The following is a 24557-nucleotide window of genomic DNA, read 5'->3' as shown; positions in this document are numbered from 1 at the left end:
GTGAATCCACTTACAGAGAATGGAGACTCGTCTTTACCCTGACCTTTTCTAAACTGGGCAAGGGCCATGATAAATCCTATTTTAGTGGACAGTACCATGCCAGAGTGATAAAGGTGTCAGAAGGCCGGCTGCGTAGTGGTTTGAGTTCTGGGAGTTACGGGGAGGAAAATACAGATAAGAGATCTACAATCCCAGGTCCCTTCACACAAAAAGAGAGGCGGCCTTTGTGAGCTCCGCCCTCCTCCTGGCTCACAAACAAGTCAGGGGTCCTGGTTTTTGCTTCTCTCCCCAGCTCTCCTTACCTTGTGCACCCCCTTGCAGCCCGAAACCCATGCCACCTGGCTGGGGGTGCCAAACCCACACCCTCTTTTTTTTCACTTTAATATAAACGATTCTAAACAGCAGTTCAGTCATACTATGATATTTGTCTTGGGTATTGCTTTGCCGGTGTTGACAATGCTATTAAATAAGCATTTTGCAATTTTAGAGGGTTCAGTTCACCTTCCTAATCAACACAGAGAAGTAGATTTATTTCATCATCTCCTGAAGGGAGGCAATGAGTGCCCAGAGATAGGAAAAAGTTTGGGTTGTTTTTTTTTTTTTTTTCTAATTTGTACAATTCGGGCTGAATTTTATTTCACTGGATTTCACTAGAATTTCAAAGTAGCCCATAAATCTATATGCACATATAAAATAGTATATAATATATACACATGTGTTTAGCTCATTCTAGGAAAATAAAGAAATATAGAATATTTAGAGCCCATATTATATAATGATATTGAAATGTTTATTCCTCATTGGTAAATGGAAACATAATGCACAGAAAAATAGCAAAATAATGTAATCAATTGTTAAAAGTATTATCCATTAAGTCAGGGATTGTAGACTCTTTCTACAAGGCAAGACAATAAATATTTTAGATTTTGGTTGGCAGACCGTAGCCTATTGACCCCTACTGTAGGTAGTGAAATTGTGTTTTTTTTATTAATTATGTATTATACTTTTCCAAATGTTCAAACTGACCGTCAAAATCATATATTGCTTTTCTAATAAAATGCCAGTAAATAACATTAAAAATAAGGAGTAATAATTGAAGCATGTATTTATGATAGTGAAAAAGATAAAGATTTATTTAGTTACTAAAAATAACTAATAAATTACCTATAACTAATAACTAATAACTAACTAATAAAAATAACTAATAACCTATAAATGATCACTTCCTACAGTGTTAAGGAAATAACAATACATCTGAAAGTTGTCTTCTAGCAAAAAATAAAACAGTTCATTTATTAGCATTGCTTAGTCCCTATGACTCTCAAGAAGCTTTTTTTCACATTTAATTCTGCTGCTCTTGGCTGGCAGAAAATTGCAATGCATTTTCACGTGCTAAATGCACTTCACACACATTCTTAAAAGTCAATCCAGCGTGGATCAGCAGTGCTGGAAAGAGAGGCAGACATTGAGAAATGGCACATCAGAAGTGTTAATCTGTCTAAACGCTCATGAATTTTCTCAGATAGAGCTTGTCAGACAAACCTTGATTTATAAAGTAAATATGACACTTCCTGTAAATGTCACCTAGTCCTCACCTGACCTTACTGAGCCTCAGTTTTATTAGAGCAAGATGGGATTGTTGACCCCACCTCATCTATTTGTTGCTACATAAAAAGTCTATTCTACTGTCCTGGCTTAATTTCTAGCATACCCAGCATGGCTTAATCTTTCCCTCTTTTTTCCCTCTGCATTTCTAGATAGATTTTAAAGGCAAATTTAGACACTCAGGCTATAATGTTCTATAATTTCACTAGAACTCTTTATTCATACTAAAAAAATTTACTACAGTATTCTCCAAATCTACTTATCAATAGTCTGTAAAGTAATTTAGCCTATAGGAAGAGCTTCCCCAGAGAAGAGCCAATTTTAATTAAGATATGCAGAAAATTACCAGCCTCATATCTACAAGTCAGAAGGAGTCTAGGATTAGTTTCCATGCTGTGCCTTTGCTTCTGCATCCAGCTGCAGGATTCCATTAATGACTACCATATTGATCAGTCAGAACAACTTTGTTTCTGCTTTTGTTCCTGGTAGTCTGCCCTACAGCACGGAACAATCTGCCTCATACATGCTTCTTCGGTCATCCAGGAGTTGTCTCTGCTACCACCAGCCTGAGCATGGCCTAGCACCCTTATAAAAGTGACCCATCCCATGAAATGACCCTAAAGCCATTTCAGCCTGACCCTAAATGTCCACAAATGCACTTCTGTGTTCTTACCGTAGGCCTGAATCGACTTAAATATTAATGGCCAAATGCTCTATTACCATTTGGAGGAGAAATAGATCTAAGTCACAGGACCACCTCCTCTGACCCATATCTTGACCATTCTGACTTATTGTTGATCCTTCCAACATTCTCATTATGGGCCTGCCTAAGTAGTCACCAAATAATCTGTCATTTCAGAATAGATCTACAGAACAATAAAAATAAAAGGAGAGAGATCTAGAACACCATGAGTGTCCTGCCATTTTCTTCCCTTCTATATTTTTTCCTTAGCATTTTGAAAGTTTCTCTTACAAAGGAAAAGAAGTGAAGCATTTTAATTATAATGATAATAATAATAGCTGACTCATAATTTCCATGAAAAATATTATCAGTCAAACATGGTTTTTATCCCACTTTCTATTCATGACTTTAAAGAAAACAAATATGTCTTCAATTTCCCATTTATATTTAAAGGTTATTCTTTGTTTACTAAAACATAGTTATTGTGGTAAATATTATGTAACACATGCTGTAAGTTAAAAAGACATACTATAGACAAGTAAAATACTATATTGCTATGATAGTTACTCTAATAGAAAAATATTTAAAATAACCTATCCTCAAGAACTGAAATTATACCCAGACTAATGGAAAGGTTGCATCTACCTATGCTTTTGAGAAAATTCTTGATTTTGATTTTGAAGTCGATCAGACTCAACTAAGCCATGACACTTCTTTTTTTTTTTAATTTTTTTAATGTTCATTTTTGAGAGGAGAGACAGAGACAGAGCACAAGCAGAGTAGGGGCAGGGAGGGGGAGAGAGAGAATTCAAAGCAGGCTACAGGCTCTGAGCTGTCAGCACAGAGCCTGATGCGAGGCTTGAACCCATGAACTGTGACATCATGACCTGACCCAAAGTTCAATGCCCAACTGACTGAGCCACCCAGGCACCCCCCAGCCATGGCACTTTCTAACTAGTATTGCTTGTTATGATTTTATTTAAGTTTCAAAGTCCTAATATAAACATAAATAATAAAAGCCAAATGGCGACTGTTATAATCATGATGTAAAATAAGCAGCTGTGCTTGCCTCTTCTTCTTCTTCTTTTTTTTTTAATATTTATTTGAGAGAGAGAGAGAGACAGAGCATGAGTGTGTGAGGAGCGGAGAGAGAGAGAGACACAGAGTCTGAGGCAGGCTCCAGGCTCTGAGCTGTCAGCACAGAGCCTGCTGCGGGACTTGAACCAATGAACCGCGAGATCATGACCTGAGCTGAAGTCAGACGCTTAATTGACTGGGCCACCCAGGTGCCCCTGGCCTTGCTTCCATATCCCTACATATCACTACCTGACATATGGTATGTGTGCAATAAAGGAAAGCACCTCTGCTTTCATTCTATTTTATTTGAAGTTTCATGGACAATTTCAAATGTTTTATGACCAGGTCATCTACTTCGTCATTTGAAATGATGGTGGAGTATAATTTAAGCAGATACAATGACTATGAAATGATACTGAAGTGTTATTAGCAACAGTCGGTTTTAAATAATTGATCCACTTTATTCTCAACCAGCTGAAGTCACTGAGTGAGTAGTTTCAGGTGTGTATACTCAGTGAATTATAGTCATCAAATCTAGAAATTATAGAGCTGGGAACATCTGTGGCTTGCTCTGCATTCCTGGGATGAGGTTTTGACCTCCATGTCATCTGCAGGTGCAGATTTATTCCATTTGCTTCAAAATGAAAATTGATTCTCTCTTGTCCCATCACAGCACATCATGTAGCAAATTACATCTTGACTTAGAGTTGGGTTGAGTCAGAGGTTTCCACTAATAGCCACATCTGAGGGAATTCATGACAGATGACTAAGCTGGTGTATCTCTATTGGCAAAGTAGACTACTGCACTCCACTCAGGAACTATGCCATAGTTTTGAGCCTCACAAATGCTTACACACTAGACATGTTCCTTAATTATAGCAACAGTCTATAAAATTTGACATTGCAAAATAATACTATTGGAGATAATTTTTAAAATGATGTTATTATTCAAATATAAAGCTCTTTTACTGAAATTTGTGGCTTTACTTCTAATATAGAAAAGTTGTCAATGGAAAGCTGTATATAATTTTGGCTCTTTTATTCTAGGAATAAAAAAGCCTACCAGAAAACATTTTCAAATAATTTTAGATTATATTCTCAATGCTATCATCTAGAGAGTTATAAAGTGATAGTTTTCAAATGAGAGTTGGCATCTGTGACTAGAAAGGGGGCAGATGTCTATTTGGGCGTCTTTTTGAAGCACTTTGTGGACTGTTCTATCTAAATCTGTGTTTTTCTTCTTTTATCCATTTCATTTCAACATAATGCTTCCTCTCTTCCTTTTTATTTCTATTATGAAATTATTCTTTGTCATTGAAAGCAATGACATTGCTAATGTCTACACATCTGTTTATTAATTCATGCATTACTTTGTGCATTAATTCCATAATTCAACATTTATTAAGCAATTACTTCATGTCAAGAGGAGACCTAATGAATATGAGATTAATAGATGAATACATCAACATTTTGATGTATAGTTTACATTTGAGCTGGTGAGCAGAGTTCATATTTAAAAGATGTGATCCTTAAAAATGGTTGATCTTGGCTTCTGGCTAGAATGAAGTTACAGGGACCAAATTTATCCTCTCAACTTAATTAAAATATTCACCAAATATATGAAACAAAGAGTTCAGATTTTGGAGAACTGGCAGTTCAGAGAGTTATCCCTGAAAGAAAGAAAACAAAAACTGAATGGAATGACTTTGCCCCAGATTACAGAATGGAGAAAATTTTCAAGTCACAATTTAGGGAAATAGAGAAACCCAAACTAAGGCTAGCTAATCTTGGTTGAGTTGAGAAACAGCTAAGTATTCATGGAGGTAAAGGCAGCCAGAATCCATGGGCTGAGTACTAAGGAGAATGGTGCACAGAGAGAACTGTACAGAAAGAAAGGTCTAGTGATCAGAGGGTTTCTCATTGAGTGTTCAGTTGAATTCCCATCAGTGCATGCACATGAAGAAACTACTGGAGGATAAGAAAGAACCACCAGAGAGAAAACAGGTGGAATCTCTTTCAAAGCTCACATTTTAGAACTGTGAGTCAATGTCAAACAGGGTAACATATATGTATTATCTCAATGGAATCATATAAATTTTATCAATAGACCTACATGTATATGATCCACTGATGTTGACAAAAGCACCAAGGCAATTCCAAGGAGAAAGGATAACACTTTCAACAAATAGTGCTGGCTCAATTAGATAGTGATATAAGAAAAATAAATAAATAATAAACATAAGATTTGGACATTTCACAATGGGGTTGAATTGTATGCCCCCATCCACTCAAAGAAATGTTGAATTCCTAACCCCTAGTGGCTATGAACATAACCTTATTTGGTCATGGTATCTTTGCAGATGTTACCAAGGTGAGGTCATTATCAATTAGGATGAGCCCTACTCCAGTAGGCCTGGTGTTTTAAGAAGAAGGAAAACAGCGACACAAGGAGAAGAGTGCCATGTGAAGACACAAAGACATACATACGTGAGAGAAGATGGCCTTGAAGAGATGAAGACATAAATTGGAGTTATTTTGCCCAAGCCAAAGATGGATTATTCCTAGCTTATTTCACTTAGCATAATGCCATGTGGTTCATCCATGTTGAAGCATTTATCAGAACTGCATTCCTTCTTGAGGCTGAATAGTATTCCATTGTATGTATGTACCACCCTCTTTAATCCATTCATCCATTGATGGACCCTGGGTCACTTCTACCTCTCAGCTATGATAGATAATGCCTCTGTTAGCATGGGTATGCAAATATCTCTTCAAGACCCTGCTGTCAATTGTTCCATGTATACCCAGAAGTGAAATTGCTGGATTATATAGGGACACAGGTATCCTTTTGCAGTGATGAAATTATTCATTCTTTTGATTGTGATTATAAGGACAGAGTTATAGATGTTTATCATAATTTAATAACGCTGTTTCTTGAAATAGATTTCATATAATATGAATTACAAAGATTCATGAAGAAATAGAATGGTAAAACCAAATTTGCAGAGGATGTGAGGCAATGTGAATCTCACGTTGCTTATGTAATTGTAAAATTGTCAAAACACTTTGGGAAAACCAAGTTTTACTCTTTCGACTTAACTGCTACACTTAAGCCTCCATTCTTACCCAGGAATCTCATGTTTAAGTGTGTGCTTGAAGGAAATGAGTGCACTTGTACACAATAACATTCACAAAAGTTTTATGTCACCAGTTAGAAGTTGGAAACAACCTAAATATCTATGAAAAGAATAGACAAGTGTGGTCTCTTCTTACGTGAACGTTACAGAGCAATGAAACAGCATTCTTCCAATTATCTCACAGCAGCATAAAATGAATTATGCAAGAACACGGATGAATCTCCAAACATTATGTTGACAAAAAAAATATGAACTATCCATTTTTATTTTACAGTTTTTTCTGGGTTGTTACATGGGTATAAAAATTTATTGAATTGTGCCCTAAGACTTGTGCATTTTACCCTTTGCAGATAATACCTCAAAACCCAAAAATAACACTTTGACAGTATTTTGACATCTGGAAAAGCATTTATCAAATGTTTCCATGGATGCGTGCTTACTGCTTCTTTGGGAGAGTGTGAAAGTCTCCTTGCTCTTTCTGGAATGAAGGTTGTAGAGTGAAGCTTTATATGTGATTTATGTGTGATTCTTCTGTAATGTCTAGTGTTCAAATTAATGCCAATGCAATTTTTCTCTGCATCTTATCTATATTTGGATTATAACTAAAATCATTTCTAAAAATCACTGATTCCAAGAAACTTGCCATGCATATAGTTTTGCTTGGCATATTTGCTTGGGGACTCAGACTCTAATTTGACAAGCTTCATCTTGGGGCCTTCCTGTCATACTATTTGTAAAATAAATAAAAATTTTAAATTATATTGAGAACAAAGTTCCCAAACCATGTTTCATTCTGTTTCAAACATAAGAAATATGACATAAAATAACAAAGACATAAAATAGAAGACATAAAAAAGAAAGACATAAAATAACAAGACAATAATGAACTATTCAACTATACTAAATGACTAAAACTTAACGAAGATTCTTCTGAATGTAATGTGATATGCATAATTTAATACAGGTCAGAGAAGACATCTAATTCACGGCCAATCCTTTCTGAACATCTCCTTGTGTCAGGGACATTATCAACCCCAGACCAGTCAAATATTGTCACACATGCTGACACATTTACTGATAGAAACTCAAGCATGTGTTTAGAACGTCATGAAATCCAATGAACTAACACAAATCTTAATTTGTAGAAATAGTTTGATATTTGAGACTTACAAAGGTATTGACATTATTGCAATATTTACAAGTGTCATGGAACAACATATAACTTTGTTGGATTTACCTATGTATTTCTAATTATCTTATTCTGTTCTTGTTTTCAAAACATGTAAGGAAGCCATCATGATTTTTCAGATGCCAGGGCTGTCACATACAGTGTTAATTGTGCATCCAGTCAATGAAGTGGGCTCTCAAATTTTATCCTTGGAGAGGAAGAGCAAAGAGAGCAAAGTGTGAAGGCAGGTTCACACTTAGGATTCATCTCCTTTTTTTTTAAGTTTTTTTTTTTTAATTTTTATTTTGAGAGACAGAGTGAGAGAGCATGAGCAGGGGAGGGGTAGAGAGAGAGGGAGAGAGAGAGAGAATCCCAAGCAGGCTTGATGTCATCAGCACAGAGCCTGATGTGGGGCTCGATCTCATGTATCGTGAGATCTTGACCTGAGCCAAGATCAAGAGTCAGATGCTCAACCAACTGAGCCACCCAGGTGCCCCATTTCCTCTTTTCTTAAATAACAGAGATCTTGTTAGATGAGTTCTTTTCTTAAATAACAGAGATCTTGTTAGATGAATTAACACTTTGAAATTTTAGTTTAGAAAGAATCTCTGTCAGTTCTGTAACAATGAGATAAGTCATTGAGCAAAGTGGTCTTTTATCTGGGGGAAAGTACTTAATTGGTGATATTATCTTATCAGTTTAAGCTGTAGGTATATATGATTCTAGCATTCAAGTTTCATAATTGATAGGAATAGCAAATATTATAAAATACTGTACTGAAGGTTTTGTATATTTTTTTTACTGAACATACATAAGTTATTTATAGAAAAACAACTATATATTTTCAGGAACATCTAAGAAGAGAATTACAAAATAAAAATAGATTGGAAGAGTCAACGTTGACCAAAATAATCTATAAAAGCAATGTGATCACATTTATACTAACAAAAGACTATTTCCATGGAATAAAATAAACTGATTGTAAATGTACAGAAGAGAGAAAGTTACATCAGGAAAGATATAATGGTATGATTAACAGAGAAAGAAAGAAAATAAATTTAGAGTTTTAATCTGCCAGATTTCAAATTTTATTTTGAAGCTATAGTAATTAAAACATGTAACAATATCATGCTAGTTAAACAAACTGATCTCTGTATCCGTCTATATGATATGTACTTTTCTGATTATACTTATTCATGTTTACATATAACAGTATATACTCATATAAATATATTACATATGCACATATATGTACATGTGTAGATATATTATGCATACATTTATGCAGAGACACACTTAAAAGGTCGAAATAAAAATAATAAATTAATTTTAATAATATATTTAACCTATTTCCAAAGTAGTATTATTTAAACATGCATTCAACATAAAAAATATTAATGAGATATTTTACAGTCCCCTTTTTTATGAAGTTTTGGAAATCAAGTGTATACTTAATACTTTCTAGAACATTTAAATTCATACCAGCCACATTTCTATTGTTCAATAGCCACATAAAGCCGGAAGCCACTATGTTGAAGAACATGTTTCTAGTGAAACTCTAGCTTATGTTCATAGGAGAGACTGAACAAAATGTTTACTGAGAAAAAAAATTGATTTAAGACATTGTTAATATCCAACAATAGGGACCCAGAGAATATTATGTAACATATGATGGGACCAACAAAGTTTTCTTTTTCCCTAGAATCTAGGCTATACTTGTAAAAGTATGAAATGGCCCAGGGTGGTTTGTTGTAAATTCAAGCAGCGCTTCTTCTCAGGAAAGGAGTATTGGGATTGAGAAAAAAAAACTTCACCATGACACGAATTATTTGATTTTATTGATTCAGGATAAAATTGATCAAGTGATAAAACAACAATAATTTCAAGTCCTGGTTTTTTAAAACAGTGTCCTTCATATCTTACATTTGTTATTTTGTGAATCTTAAATATTGCATCTCATATATAAACTTTACTAAATATAGTTCTCTAGAAAGTAGTACAGGATCCATTCGATTTCACTGCTTCTGTCATCACTACATCAGTATAACTACCACTATCCCTATTTTATCCAAATCAGAACATGTTCAGAATAATTCCAGCTTTAATTTTTTAAGGGAAAATATTGTAAAAATAACCCATCAGCTCCGAGGAGCAGAAATGAGGATTTAGGAAAACCGGAAATTTTTTCTCTATTCCCTGTATATATTTTCTCTTCATAACATTTTTATTTTTATCATATGCATGCATTTAAATTTAAAGCCAATTTAAAATTATTTAAGCATATTTCATAATCACAAGCAATTTGGGTTAACGCTTACAAACACATTCTTGATCTGTAGAGAAACGTTAGTTTTGGTTTACTTTGATTTTTTCCACTCTTAGTTTTAAAAGACAATGTTATTCGATCTAATGAATCTGATTTGCCCCAATGAAATAATAAACTATATAATAAATGAGCTAATTATAAATCAAAAAGTCCTAGGAATAAAAGGATGCAATAACTACCTAAGTTATTACCAAAAAGTATAGCCAGGAAGAATATAACTCACACTCTTTCCCTTTGTTCCTATAAATGCCCAAGTGAAGTAAGATCCCTTCCAATACCATCATAGATACACCAACAGAGTTTTTAAATGAAAAAGCAAGTATTTATAGTACAGTATAGCTTAATTTGTTTTCCTACTAATCAACATATTGCTGTGCAATCATACAGCTGCCTCTATTTGGTTTTCCTCTGCCCAGCATCATCATGAAGATTTACATACATTTTTGGTTTTCTCTTAGCCCAAATCAAAGCTATATTTGCAAGAAGTTGCATCTAAATGACTCATATAAGATATGCAATTAAACATGCAAAACTGATTACTGCATGGAATTGCAGCTGAAACCGTAAAATTTTAGTGCAAACTTAGCATGATTTGAACATTTAACAGTAAACCATCATAGCAACTGAACCCAAGGCTTTCCTGAGCTATCAAGCCATTCCAAGTCAGATGTAGCAAACTAAACTGGGTCCATGCAGCAAGACCAACATTTATGTATTTAATCCTTAGTTGTGGTGGTCACACACACGTATAATGAGAATTGCAAGGACAAACTTGAAAGGAATATGTTGAAAATTGTTTTGAAAAGTGGATAGCACCCACCACCACTGCTCAGACATTCATGATATAGCTGCTACAAGTGTTTTTCAAACTATGACCTTTCTTTTCTTCTTTTTTTATGTTTATTTGTAAGAGAGAGAGAGAGAGAGAGCAAGTGGGGAAGGAGCAGAAAAGGGGGGGGCCGATGCAGAATCCAGAGCAGCCTCAAGGCTCTGAGCTGTCAGCACAGAACCCGACACAGGGCTTGAACTCACGACAGAAGTCAGATGCTCAATCGACTGAGCCACCCAGGTGCCCCTTTCCTTCTTTAAAAAAAAAAAAAAAGAAGATAGATAGATAGATGATAGATAGATAGATAGATAGATAGATTTATTAAGGTGGATTGACACATAAACATTGTATATATTTGGTCTGTACAGTGTGGTTTTTTAAGGTGTATAATGGGATGACCTAATATGTGTATACACAGTAGAATGATTACTACAATTGGCTTAATTGGTGCAACCATCCTGTGACCTTTGGAAACCTGGCAGTAGACCAGAGCTCATCTAGGGGAGGAAAGGGCCTGGAGAAAACCCTTCGGGTTTTTTGGATCACCCATACCGGCTGCAGTCAAAGAAGATTTTCATTGTTTTCTACATTTGGCAAAAATAGAAAGATGGTTGAAAGAGATGTGAAACTAACAATGATTGGAACATCCCAAAATCAAGGGGTACATTCTCGAATTTTGTAAGGGGAATGAAGTCAAGGATTGGTGGTAACTAACACAAGCCAACTGCAAAAAAGTGTTAAAAAGCCAGACGAGGTGGTTTAATATTACTCCATTATAGTGCTCATGTAAGCTGTATGGTATTCCCTACTGTGTTTATTGATTGCCCCAGCATTATCTTCACCCTTCAGGATAATTATAATTTGCCATGAGACCATGGTAGAAAATTCTTTCTAAGGGCATCTGGGTGGTTCAGTAGGTTAAGCCACTGACCCTTGATATCAACTCAGGTCATGATCTCAGGGTTTGTGAGATTACCCCTGCATTGCTGACAGTGAGGAGCTTACTTGGGATTCTCTCTCTTCTCTCCTCTGCCCCTCCACCACTCACCCATGGGGGCTTTCTCTCTCTCTCTCTTTCAAAATAAGTAAATAAACTAAAAAAAAAAATTCTTTCTTTCCTCAGACACAAAAGTAAATCCTTGTAAAAATCTGGTGATCTAAGAAGATCCTTATCCTTCGGAGAACTAAATTCCAAATGTATTTTTATCAACAGTCTGATAATTTATACATGACTCTACATATATTGTATATGTAGGTATATATATGTATACTATATAATTTTAATTTATGATGAATTACATTTATACTTTTTGCCTTTTCATTTAAGGATAGGCATAGTATTTTTTAAAAATAATTGAATGACACATTGTATGTAACGGCCCAAGATTGAAAATAATCAAGCAATCAATAGGGCACCAGTTTCAAATTTTATGATACATGTACACACATACCCACATACAACTTTAAGGGATTCTGCCCCAGTCATTTGCACCAATCTGCATTTCCAAAGCAGTGTGTAGCAGTGTGGGTTTCTCTTACTGTATTTTCTCGCAAATACTCAGGGTTTTCTTTTTTTAGTTTAGCCACTTGCTATAAGAATTTGGTTTTAAACTGCATTTCTCTGCTAATCAATAACCTCATACAACTTTTCCTAGATTATTGGTCCTTTGGAGATCTGCCCCTACAAAGTTTCTGTTCATGCATTTTGTACATTTACCCAGTGTATTATCTCTTTTTTAATTAGTTGCATGTATTCTTTCTTATATATTCAAGACAGGAATCTTTTTACACAGGTATCAAGAATATTTATATCTGGGGTGCCTGGGTGGCTCAGTCGGTTAAGCGTCCGACTTCGGCTCAGGTCATGATCTCACGGTTGGTGGGTTCGAGCCCCGCTTCAGGCTCTGTGCTGACAGCTCAGAACCTGGAGCCTGCTTCGGATTCTGTGTCTCCCTCTCTCTCTGCTCCTCCTCCACTCATGTTCTGTCTCTCTCTCAAAAAGTAAATAAACATTTAAAAAAATTAATAAAAAAAGAATGTTTATGCCTTCTCTCTGTATTGCCTCTTTCACTCTCATGTTACTTTTAATGGACATAATTTAACTTTACTATATAAGTTTTCCTTTCTCCATATTACTCTTGTTAGAGTGGAGATCACTGATTGTAACCAGGTTTAGTGAAATAGCATTCAATATTGATTGCCATTCAGCTGGATATTAATAGATATTCTCTATCAGATAAGGGAATTCCTTTAAAATACTAACATGCTGAGAGTTTTCTCATGGATTGGTGTTAAGTTTTATCAAATGTTTTTTTGGCAATTTCTCTTTTGCTAATACGATTAATTATATTAATTAAATTTTCAATGTTGAATCCTTTTGAATTTGTGAGTAAACATCACTTAACCATCATGTATTACTTTTTTATCTCACTGGGCTAATATATAAGGATTCTTATATTTAAGTTTGTGATAAAGATTGTCTATATTCTCTTTCTTATAAAATTTCAACAATTAATAATGGGAAGATTTTGCTGGTCTCACGAGAAGGTTTAGAAAGTCTTCCATATCTTCTATTCTTTAAAAGCGTTTCTGTAAGATTAACATCAATTCTTCCTTAAGTATTCAAAAGAAATTCTCAGAGATGCCCTCTAGCCTTGGGATTTTCTTTATGGAAAACTATTTAATGATGGAGTTAATTTCTTCAAAAAATATATGACATTCATTTCATTTGTATTTCCTCTACCAAATTTAATAGTTTGTATTTTCCAAATAATCTGGATAATTCTTTGTGACAACTGTTTTGTGGAAAGATATTATATATATATAATATATATATATTATATATATATATACACATATATATACATATATATATACACACATATATATATAATTGTATGTATATAATTATACATATATTATATATGTATGTATTATATATGCATGTATTGTATATAATTACATTATTCATATATATGATATTTGTTTGATATTTTGAACAACTACAGGCAGTTCTTTTTTTCATTCACAATATTGGAAAACTTAATTTTCTATCCTTTTAAAAATAGTTTGCAACCAGGCACCTGGATGGCTCAGTCAGTTAAGCATCTGACTTTGGCTCAGGTCATGATCTCGAGGTTCATGAGATGAAGCCAGCTTCAGGCTCTGCATTCTCTCTTCCTCTCTCTCCCTCTCTCTCTGCCCGTCGCTCATTTGCACTCTGTCTGTCTCTCTCTCTGTATATTAAAAAAAAAAAAAAAAAGCTTGTAACCTACAAGAAATTGTAAGTTCAGTACACAGAACTTTGATATATCTCACCTACAGTATTCAAAATGTTTTTTTTAAGTTCATTTATTTATTTTGAGAGAGAGAGAGAGGGCTTGCACACATGAGTGGGGAAGGGGTAGACAGAGAGTGAGAGAGAATCCCAAGAAAGCTCCATACTAATAGTGCAAAGCCTGATAGAGGGCTGAAACCCAGGAACCATGAGATCATGACCTGAACCAAAACCGAGAGTCAGATGCTTAACCAAATGAGCCGCCCAGGTGTCCCAACAATATCCAAATTGTTAATATCATGCCATCTCTGTTCCATAATTTTCTTTCTTTCTTTCTGTATATTTACCTATCATCTAACTGTAATGTGTCTATATGCAATATCACCCTAAAATGCTCTACCATATACCTTCCTGACCAATGACAATTCATTAGTTCCATAGAACCTTGGTGATAAATAAATCAATATAGAGATATAGATACTATTCTAACTTACCTGCTTTTTGTCATACATACACTTAGTTTTCATTGATGGCACCCAGCTGTATCAATCACCATTACAATGACTTCTAAATGGGAATTATCTATTTCTATCAGACTCTATGGAATATCAGTTTGAATCATACTTTAAGGGAGAGCTTTATCTTCTCAGTTAATGTATTAATTTATCTATTCATTTATTTAGATTAGTACATACTAATGGATATCTATTGTGCTCAATCTAGAGGTTGTTCAAATTATTGTTCTTCTGTATGTAGTGTGCTATTTTAATCTGGGTGTTTTAAAGATTTGGTCTTTATTTTTGAGCAGCATAACTATGGTTTAATCTGACTTTATTCTTGTTAGGGTTTGCTTATCTTCATAAATCTGTAAATTCTTGTCTTGGACCATATTTGTGAAATTATCAACCATTATCTCTTCAAATACTTAGTTTTCTGCCACATTCCCTTTCTCACCTCTATGGAATCCTTGTTACAATCTCTTTAGATCTTTGGATATTGTCCAAAAATTCCATGAGAGGCTGTTCTCTTATATTTTCTTTATTTCAACATTTTATCTTTTTTTGGGGGGTCATATAATTTCCATTAATATGTCTTTATGATATTGAATCTTTCCTCCCTTAAACTTCTTATGGGTTGAATTGTGTACACCCCAAATCCCTTATGTTTAAATCCTAATTCTTAGCACATCAGAATGTGACCTTAATCAGGAATAGAGTCTTTCAAATATAATTAGTTAAGTTAAAATGACATCACTAGGGTGGGCCCCAATCCAATATGACTTTTGTCCTACTAAAAAGGGGAATTTTGTACACAGACTCATATTGGGAAGATGAACATATAAGGAGGGGTAATACTTCCACAAACCAAGGAATGCCAAAGATGGCCAGCAACTATCAGAACCTAGGGATAGAGGAGAACGGTTTCATATTCAGAGCCTTTAGAAGAACCAACCCTTATGATACCTTGATCTTAAATGTCTTGCCTCCAGAACTGCAAGACAATAAATTTTTTCATATTTATTTCTCCAGTTTATTACTTTGATATAAAGAACCCTAGCAAACAAACGTAATCTCCATTGAACTATTGAGCTCAATCAGTAACTTATTCAGACATGTTTCCACTTCTAGAATTTTCTTTTCATTTGCATTTATATGTTTTATCTTCCTTGCTGATATTTTCCTACCTTTACATTCGTGGTAAACATACTTTCCTTTAAAATATTAAGCCCAGTTAAACATACCTTTGTAAAAATCCTAACCTGATAATTCCAACACCTGGATTATTGGGTTGTCAATATCTGATGTCTTTTTTCTTGAGAATAAGATGCGTTCTCCTATTTCTTCTAGGTCCAGCAATTTAAAATTATATCTTCATTAAGGTCTGAATAGATGACTCCCATCTCCAACTCTGTTGTGTGCTACCTACCTACCCCTCCCCTCCACCCCCACCTTGGTGAGATTTGTGATTTTTCCTACCACTCTCTTCTGTCTTTGTAAGCCAGTCTGATTGTGAATATTCTATGAGAATTTTCGCTGCTGCAAGTGAAGCAAACTGCAGTGTGCCTCCAGGCTAAAAGCTGCTAAACACAAGATATTCACCTTCTGTCATTCTGTTCTTGCAAATTTCTACTTCCTTTTAGAATCTGCCTGCTTTTATCCACATTACAGTAAGTTCAGGTTGTTATTTTTTCCTCCAGAGTGTATAGTTGTTATCTTTTTTTACAGCCTTTTCCTCTCAATATTTTCAAAAGATTCAATATTCTATACTTCATTCTATATACATATATGTATGGTCACTGGATTTTGGGGGGGAAAGAATTACATTAATTTATGGATAATCACAAAACTGAAAGCATTCCTTATTTGTTTTAGATTTTTAAAAAATCTGCATTACTTACTTATTTGCTTACTAATTTTTTAAAAAATTTTATTCATTTTTGAGAGAGAGAGAGAGACAGAGCATGAGCAGTGGAGGGGCAGAAGGGGGGGGGGGGGCGACACAGAATCCGAAGCAGGCTCCAGGTTTGGAGCTGTCAGCACAGAGCCCGATGCGGGGCTCGAACTCACGAACCATGAAATCATGACCTGAGCCGATGTCAGATGTTTAACCGATTGAGCAATCCAAACATCCCTTTATTTGCTTAGTAGAAGAATGTGTTTTTAATTTTCTAGCTCTTTACCCATAAAATGTCACCTTTGTCTTATTACACTTTTGAATAGCTTTAGGACATATGCCTCATGGTGCACGATGACTTTAAGCACATAATACTTTCCTTATAAATTCTATGAACATATAGCAATTACTCCATCACCTCTGTTTACCTTATTTCACATTCTATCCTTCAAGTCTCCAATTCTAGTTCTTCAATTTCTTTGTAAAATTCATTCTGAGTAAATTCCTTCTTGCCTGAGATATTGCTTGCCAAGTGCTAGACTAAATCATATTTAATGTGTTTGGACTGAGGTTTAGAGTGATGGGTCCAGAGCTGAAGGACAAGAATGAGAAGACTCCTAAGATACTAGAGGCCTTGCTATTGTCAAACTAAGGTTGTTTTCCCTCTAGTGAGTCATTGAATCTAAAGACAGTTGTTGAGTTCCTGGAGGAATGTTTTGCTCTGTATTTGCCTCAAGTATTTGTCAATGGGCTGCAGGTTATAAAGAAATTTAATTTTACCTACCATTTCCTTCTTATCTTTGTTCCCAAATCACTATGGAGGGGAGGGTGATGCTAGGCTCCAGGAAACTGAGTCTGTAGGTTTCTAGAGGTTAGGCTATTGATAAGATTACCTTTTTTTCTTGTAATTTACTAAGACAATTGTAAACTGACGGAGACTCTGTCCTGCAGTGATCTCTTATCAGTGAACCTTTGGTTTCTCCTCTTAGCTTTAGGGCAGGCAGGAGTGTCTGAGGAGTGTCACATTTATCCTACAGGGATGGGGGTGGGGAGGGGTGGGAGGGGGTGGTGGAGGGAGTTTGCAGGGTATCAGCTTGCCTTCTGCTCCCTCCTCATGCTGCATGACATTGCTCAAAAGAAGGAATTGAATGGGGCTGGGGAATATTGGCTCAAACAACTCAATCAGTGAAAACTGGACTGGAATAAATACTTCATTCTTTTAAATGCAATTTATCTCTGTCATAAAAGTGTAGAAGGTGTTGTGATGGTGTTTCATTTACAAAATGCAAGGCAGTACTATCCAGATAATTAAGTCATTGTTTGTAAGGTCACTAACAGAGAAAGAAGCCAAACAAACAAAGGAACAAACAAGTAAATATGCATATGTGGTGCCATTTTTTTTTTTTTCAAGGAGGGATAAGGCCAAGATGCCATTAATATTATCCACAGTAAAATGCTTGTTACTATCTGATAACTAAAAGATTCAACCTCTAAATAATGCAACATGGACAGTTGCACAACAAATCAATCAGATTTACATTCTGTGAGCTTACAGATATTTAAATAAATTTAAATATATGGTGTTTATCTTAAAATGTGCTTACTAAAAGAAGAAAGTATACAATTTGACTATAAAAACCAAATGTCTTCCATTGACAATTAGTTTCTTTTGGATTCTGAGAAGAAAAAAAAAAAATCATATTGATGTAAGAAAACTCCTTAACCCTTTTAAAAGCCTGTAGTCAAAAACTCAATTTTTTTTAGCAATAATGATTTTCTAACTTGTGGTACATTAGGCTAGATCATCACGTTCCTCAATACAATGGAATTCAGATTCATTTATGGTAATAAGTATTAAAACTAACTAAATCATCACATTCAGAATAGTATCAGCTATATTGACTGGATTGATATAATCTACAGAAAAATTTGCTTTCTGTACATTAGTTGTTACATAGACATAGGTTTGGATTTTCATATCAATATTGCTTACTTACCCCCACTCCAAATAAGTCAAATATACCTCTCTTTACCCTTTCATTTCAAATTCAAGGTTTATATACTTGATACTTAATCTATATTTATAATGAATGAATGCCACCCTTTAATATGATTATATATTTTATCTAGCCTATTTTTACTTGTAAATAAATTTTCCAATTATTGAAATTTGTCAGATTATTTCTAAGTGGTTGAATGAGTCACTTCTCAATTATTTGATTTCACTGTCAAATTGGTCTTCATATAGGCTGTGTGCATTTTCTTTGCCAAAAACAGGTAGTGTGTGACCACTTAGGTCCTAAAAAATTGGCCAACACAAACTTTGAGCAAACTTTTATAAACCTTGCCAATGGAATTTTTGTAATCTATCACATGTATGTTATTATAGTAACATATAGTACATAATATAATATTAAAAACTTACTTTTAATATGCAATTTATATGGTTATCAGATATATTTACACATTTAATATTTTATTTATCTTATCAGTATTACATACATTTGATCACTTCTTAGAAAATTTGAAAACACAACTAATTTATAGTACTTTTTGTAATAGGTCAACTTATAAGATATCAGAAAGCTTAAACTCACCTTTCATGAATAATTGAGATAAAAGCTTATGTAGTTCCCTTTTAGGGTTATCAGAAATTACTAACCGCCCTATCTCGCTTCTGTAACTTTGCCTGTTTGCTAACTAGATAACTTAGGTTGCAAAACACTCCCTCACCCCTTCTACCAAGATCTGGCCTAGGCAAGACCAACATGCAAAAAGTCACGAACTCACTGCCCCGTGGTATCTTAGGTGTCTAACTATGATTGGTCATTTTAAACCCTCTTAGGACAAAGAACTTTAAATTGATAGGCTCCCGCCAAAACTAACGTCTGTGGGTCACAATATAATTGGCTACCATGAAATGCTGTAAATTGTAATTGGTTATCTAAATAATTACGTATTCTGATTTGCTAAAATCCATATAAGCCCACTGCTACCTTTGTTCGGGGCCATTCTCTGCACTTTTCTCCTTAAGATCAGGAGATCAGGTTTGGCCCGGCCTTGAATAAAATCTTGCTTCGCTTCTATTCAGCGTCTGGTGGTTTTTTCGACAGTAACCTGTTTCACTTTTGTATTCTTCCTATTGTGCAGTTGTGATGAATATTTTCTTGTATCTTTTGCCTTGCATGCTATTTTTTTTTCCAATTACCTTGCAAGAGCTTTTGTTACAGTTTACCAGTTAATAAGTGGTTAAATAAAATTGAAATTTATTTTAAGTTTTTATTTATTTATTTTAAGAGAGAGAGAGAGCGTGCACAGGGGAGGGGCAGAGAAAGGAGAGAGAGAAACCCAAGCAGGCCCCATGTTGTCAGCACAGAGCTGGATGCAGGGCTCAATCTCATGAACCATGAGATCACGACCTGAGCCAAAATCAAGAGTCAGATACTTAACCCACTGAGCCACCCAGGCACACCAATAAAGTTGAAGTTTAAGTAACATGGGAGTTTATATCTCTCTCCCAGGAAAGAGGAAAGGTACTATGTTTGCATGACATCCTTCTTTACAGAGTCTTTCAGGAACTCTACTCCTTTTGGGACACAGTGTTTATATTTCTAGTCTGCGAGCCTCATACTCACTGTCTGTATTTGAGACCAAGGCATGGAAGAGAGATCAAGAAAAAGAGATGTAGGGATAGCCCATTTGTTCTAAAAGGAAAACCCTTGGAAGCTGCCAAACTACTTTTCATGTCTGTAAGTAGGTAATTCTTTAACCGCCTGACCTCCGGCTTTAGAAATATAATTACAAAATGTGCCTACCTTCCAAAACTTAAAAAAAAAAAAAAAAGATACCACCTCAAACATGTGAGCAGTTTGATAATTTTGATATGAACTTGTGCTTGATTCTGATATGACCTAAAATCCATCTTGGATCTAGGTGTTGACTTGATCAAGCTCTCATCATGGCATATTGTATTATGTTGCTAATTTTATGTTTACTGATATGGGTATTTATTATATCTATGCAGTCACTTAAAAAAAATTTTTTTTAATGTTTATTTGAGAGAGAGAAAGAGAGAGACAGACTGTGAGTGGGGGAGGGGCAGAGAGGGAGACACAGAATCCAATGCAGGCTCCAGGCTCTGAACTATCAGCATAGAGCCCAACTTGGGACTCAAACTCACAAACGGTGAGATCATGACCTGAGTGGAAGTCAGACACTCAACCGACTGAGCCATCCGGGCGTCTACATTGACACTTTTTTGAAATTTAGCTATAATTAATTTTTTGCACATCTTTGCCAATGAATATCTGATTTAACCAACTCCAAATTTGTTGGGAAGCTAATATAAACTTGTGGCATTCTCATGGAGCTGGAATGACAAAACACTGGTAGTGATGACCTGTTATGAAATGGTATGTGATAAATAATCTAGGCTTCCATTTGAGACATCCAAAACACAGCCTGTATTCTAGAAAATGTGGTCTTTCCACAACTGGCCCTAAATGGCATGATTATGCTACCTTGCTTTCATGCCCATATTTGAGTTGGTCACTGGACTTTCGAGGTTTATGCAGAATTCAGCAGTCGGTGGCCATAATGAAGGCTCTGAAGTCTTTAACGGATGTTTGACTGCTGATGGATTGCTTCTCCCCTTTGCCCACACCTGGGCAAGCTGGCAAGCTGATCAGAAGACCCCAGCGTTCCCTCCTCTGGCATAAACTAGAGATTCAAAGCACACAAGGGGCGCCTCGGTGGCTCAGTCAGTTAAGTGTCCTGACTTCAGCTCAGGTCACGGTCTCACGGTTCGTGAGTTCGATCCCCGCGTCCGGCTCTGTACTGACAGCTTGGAGCCTGGAGCCTGCTTCAGGTTCTGTGCCTCCTTTCTCTCTGTCCCTCCCCCACTCATGTTCTCTCTCTCTCTCTCTCAAAAGTAAATAAACATTTAAAAAATTAAAAAACAAAAAGCACACAAGCCTGTACACATCCTCATGAAGACTCACCCTGTCCCCAGCCCCTAATCACAATAACATCCCAGAAGAGTTGCCTTTCTAAGACATTCCATCCGCACTTGACATGCCTGTCCTGCTCTCCCCAGAGTCCTCAAGTATGAGTAGTAGTAATAACCTTTTCCATATCTTCTTGGGGGTCTGTGTGTATGTACAAGTGTGTGTCTAGATGTCATCTTTAGTCACAAAATCCCAACCAGATTTTGGGGGGAGGGTTTATCTGACTCTGAAGGTTGAACATGATAACAACCAGCCCAAATTATGCCGCACCAGCAATAGAATGTGCTTCCACATCTTCTCCCAGGGTTGGTCTTCTAGTAATCCCGCCTCCTTACAGCATTTATACCTGTGCTATTATTATAGGCCCACCATTCCTCACTTCTTTCCAACGTTTCATTGTTTTATTTGCTCTCCATCTTATTAGTAAATCTTCCATTTCCCTTTTGCCATTTCTTTCATCCATCTTTTTTTTTTTTTTGACATCTCAATATTACATATACTGTTTGTTCTGCGTTGAGAGGCAGCTTTCTCCTTAGCCAAGCAAGGTGTTCCGTACGTGTTCTAGTCAGCCATGTACACTCTTATTTTTTTTGTTTTCTTTTTTTTAGTGACTTACCACTAGTTTAACCTGGAATGAGTAAAAGCAGGTAATGTTTGAAATTAATAGACACCCACCCAAGGCTTACACCAGAACGTCAAATGCCTTCCCTTATTAACTCCACCTATATTAAGGCGACTACAACTGAGGCCTGGAGAATTCCCATTAGCACAGTCGGGATGGTGCTGATTTTCCGATGGAATGCTGCTCAGTGGATATCCAGCTTCATTTGCATTTGTCAGCTTTGATATTAGAGAATTCTCTTAACGCTTATTTATTTTTAAGAGCGAGAGAGAGATTGAGAGAGAGAGAGAGGACACGAGCAGGGAAGGGGCAGAGAAAGGGAGACACAGAATCTGAAGCAGGCACTGGACTCTGAACTGTCAGCACAGAGCCCCACGTGGAGCTTGAACTCATGAACCTCGAGATCATGACCTGAGCTGAAGTCAGACGCCCAGTTGATTGAGCCACCCAGGCACCCTTAGAGAATTCTCTTAATGCAAAGGATTTACCCTCCTAAAGTGGGATTTTTCTTTCGTCACATTCCCCTCTGCCTGGTGTATATTAACCTTTCTTTCTTAGTATTTGTAAAGCAATGTTTAACAGTGGCCAAAGATCCTACATTCTTAACCACCTGTCTACCATTATTTTAAGTCATCTGCAGAGGGACCTTCTAGTACACATCTCCTGAATCCATATAAACACACATTCACATAGGAAAATGGGGGACTGTCGACCCAGACTATCCATTGGAAATCCCTGCTATGGTCAACTTGTACCTGAACACATAGCATAATAACGGCACCTTCCTATCCCGGGTATAAAAACCACACTGACAGCAGACACAGCAGAAGCCTGAAGGCTACAGATCTTTCTTGTACAAGTTGCTGTTCTTGAACACAGGCCTGCTTTGCTAAGGCTCAGAATTTCTGGGCGCGGTTACTTTTCCCATGTTTACATTTGCACCTGCTCCATGCAGAGACCTAATGTAGGAAATAAAAAAAAAAAAGTGCTTTTGGCGGGGGGAACTTCATGCTGTGATTAGAAAAGAGGGCCTGAGAAGTTCTCCTTAATTTGTAGAGAAGAAGCTCCTTTCTAGCAGAATTCCAAAAGAGACAGATAAAGACAGCACATGCCAGGTAGAAGCCCGAAAATGTAAAAATCTAGCGCAGCATGTTGAGAAATCCAATCTCAACCTTGACTCAAGAACGAGTCAACAGGTACCTGGAAACCCCCTAAAAGTCCACAGTGCTCTAGAACTGGATGGAACTTAGAGACTCAGCCAACAAGCCTGAGGTCCTTTGGCAGGACAAACGTGTAACCACACATATTAACAAACCACTTTAGCACAGGGATGATGGTATTTTTATGACAAATCTTTTCTAAGTTTTCTTCTCCCTTCTTAAATGGCTCTGGAGAATACAAGTGTTTGATTTACTCATCTGCTACTTGGTTGATGCCAATAACCTAGTAAATGCCAGAAAAGCATAAAAGGGAACCGATTATTCATTACACAGTGTATGCTTTCCTCTTGTAGCATGCTCTTTGCTCTCCTTGCAAATTATACAGTAACCGTCAGGTCTCCTGACTCTACTCTGAATTTCTCCTTACTGGGAGAAGGCAAACCAGATCCTTGGTGTATTTTGCTCTGGTACATCTGTTCTTTTGTGAAAAAAAGACATAAGAAAAAAATAAGGAGACCTAGCACTATTCCCCTGCAACCTCTTTTTTTTCTTTATTTACTACATGAATTATTTAGCCACACTAAAGGAGGGTGTCCTTTGAATCACACAGCTGTAAATATACCAAGAGATGGGTAATACAAACATATCCAAGAAAATGTCAGTGAGCTTAACTTATCAGCTTCTTTCTCAAAGCCTATTGAACGTATGCCGTATCAAAGTCCACATGAGGTATGAACTATACACGAAAGAAGCTCCATCATTACAGGAACTTTAATCAGATATAGAGAAATCCATTTCAAAGAAGGATAGTGTAGTAAAAAACTCTAATGTTGAGGCATAAGTGGCAGAATAATTGAAACTCTGTTAAAATAAAATATTTTCAATAAAACAGTTCATGAACTAGTAAATAAAATGGCAGGTAGGACTCTTCTAACTAGAAATAAATTTAGCCTGCTTCTTTTTTAAGTTTATTTATTATTTATGAGAGACAGAGACATCATGAGTGGGGAAGGGGCACAGAGAGGGAGACACAGAATCCGAAGGAGGCTCCAGGCTCCGAGCTGTCAGGGCTTGAACTCACAAACCATGAGATCATGACCTGAGCCGAAGTTGGACGCCCAACAAAGTGAGCCACCCAGATGCCCCAAATTTAGTCAGCTTAAAAAAACAAACTGAGAGGAAAGAGAGGAAATTTAATCCATCTAGAAACAACTTGTAACATGAAATCTGTTTTTATGGCTTTTCATAAATGTGGCCAAAATTGCCTTTGTTAA

Source organism: Panthera onca, chromosome A1, assembly GCF_046562875.1.
Source record: "Panthera onca isolate mPanOnc1 chromosome A1, mPanOnc1 haplotype 2, whole genome shotgun sequence".
Taxonomy (NCBI): Eukaryota; Metazoa; Chordata; class Mammalia; order Carnivora; family Felidae; genus Panthera; species Panthera onca.
Note: the sequence above shows the minus strand (reverse complement) of the source record.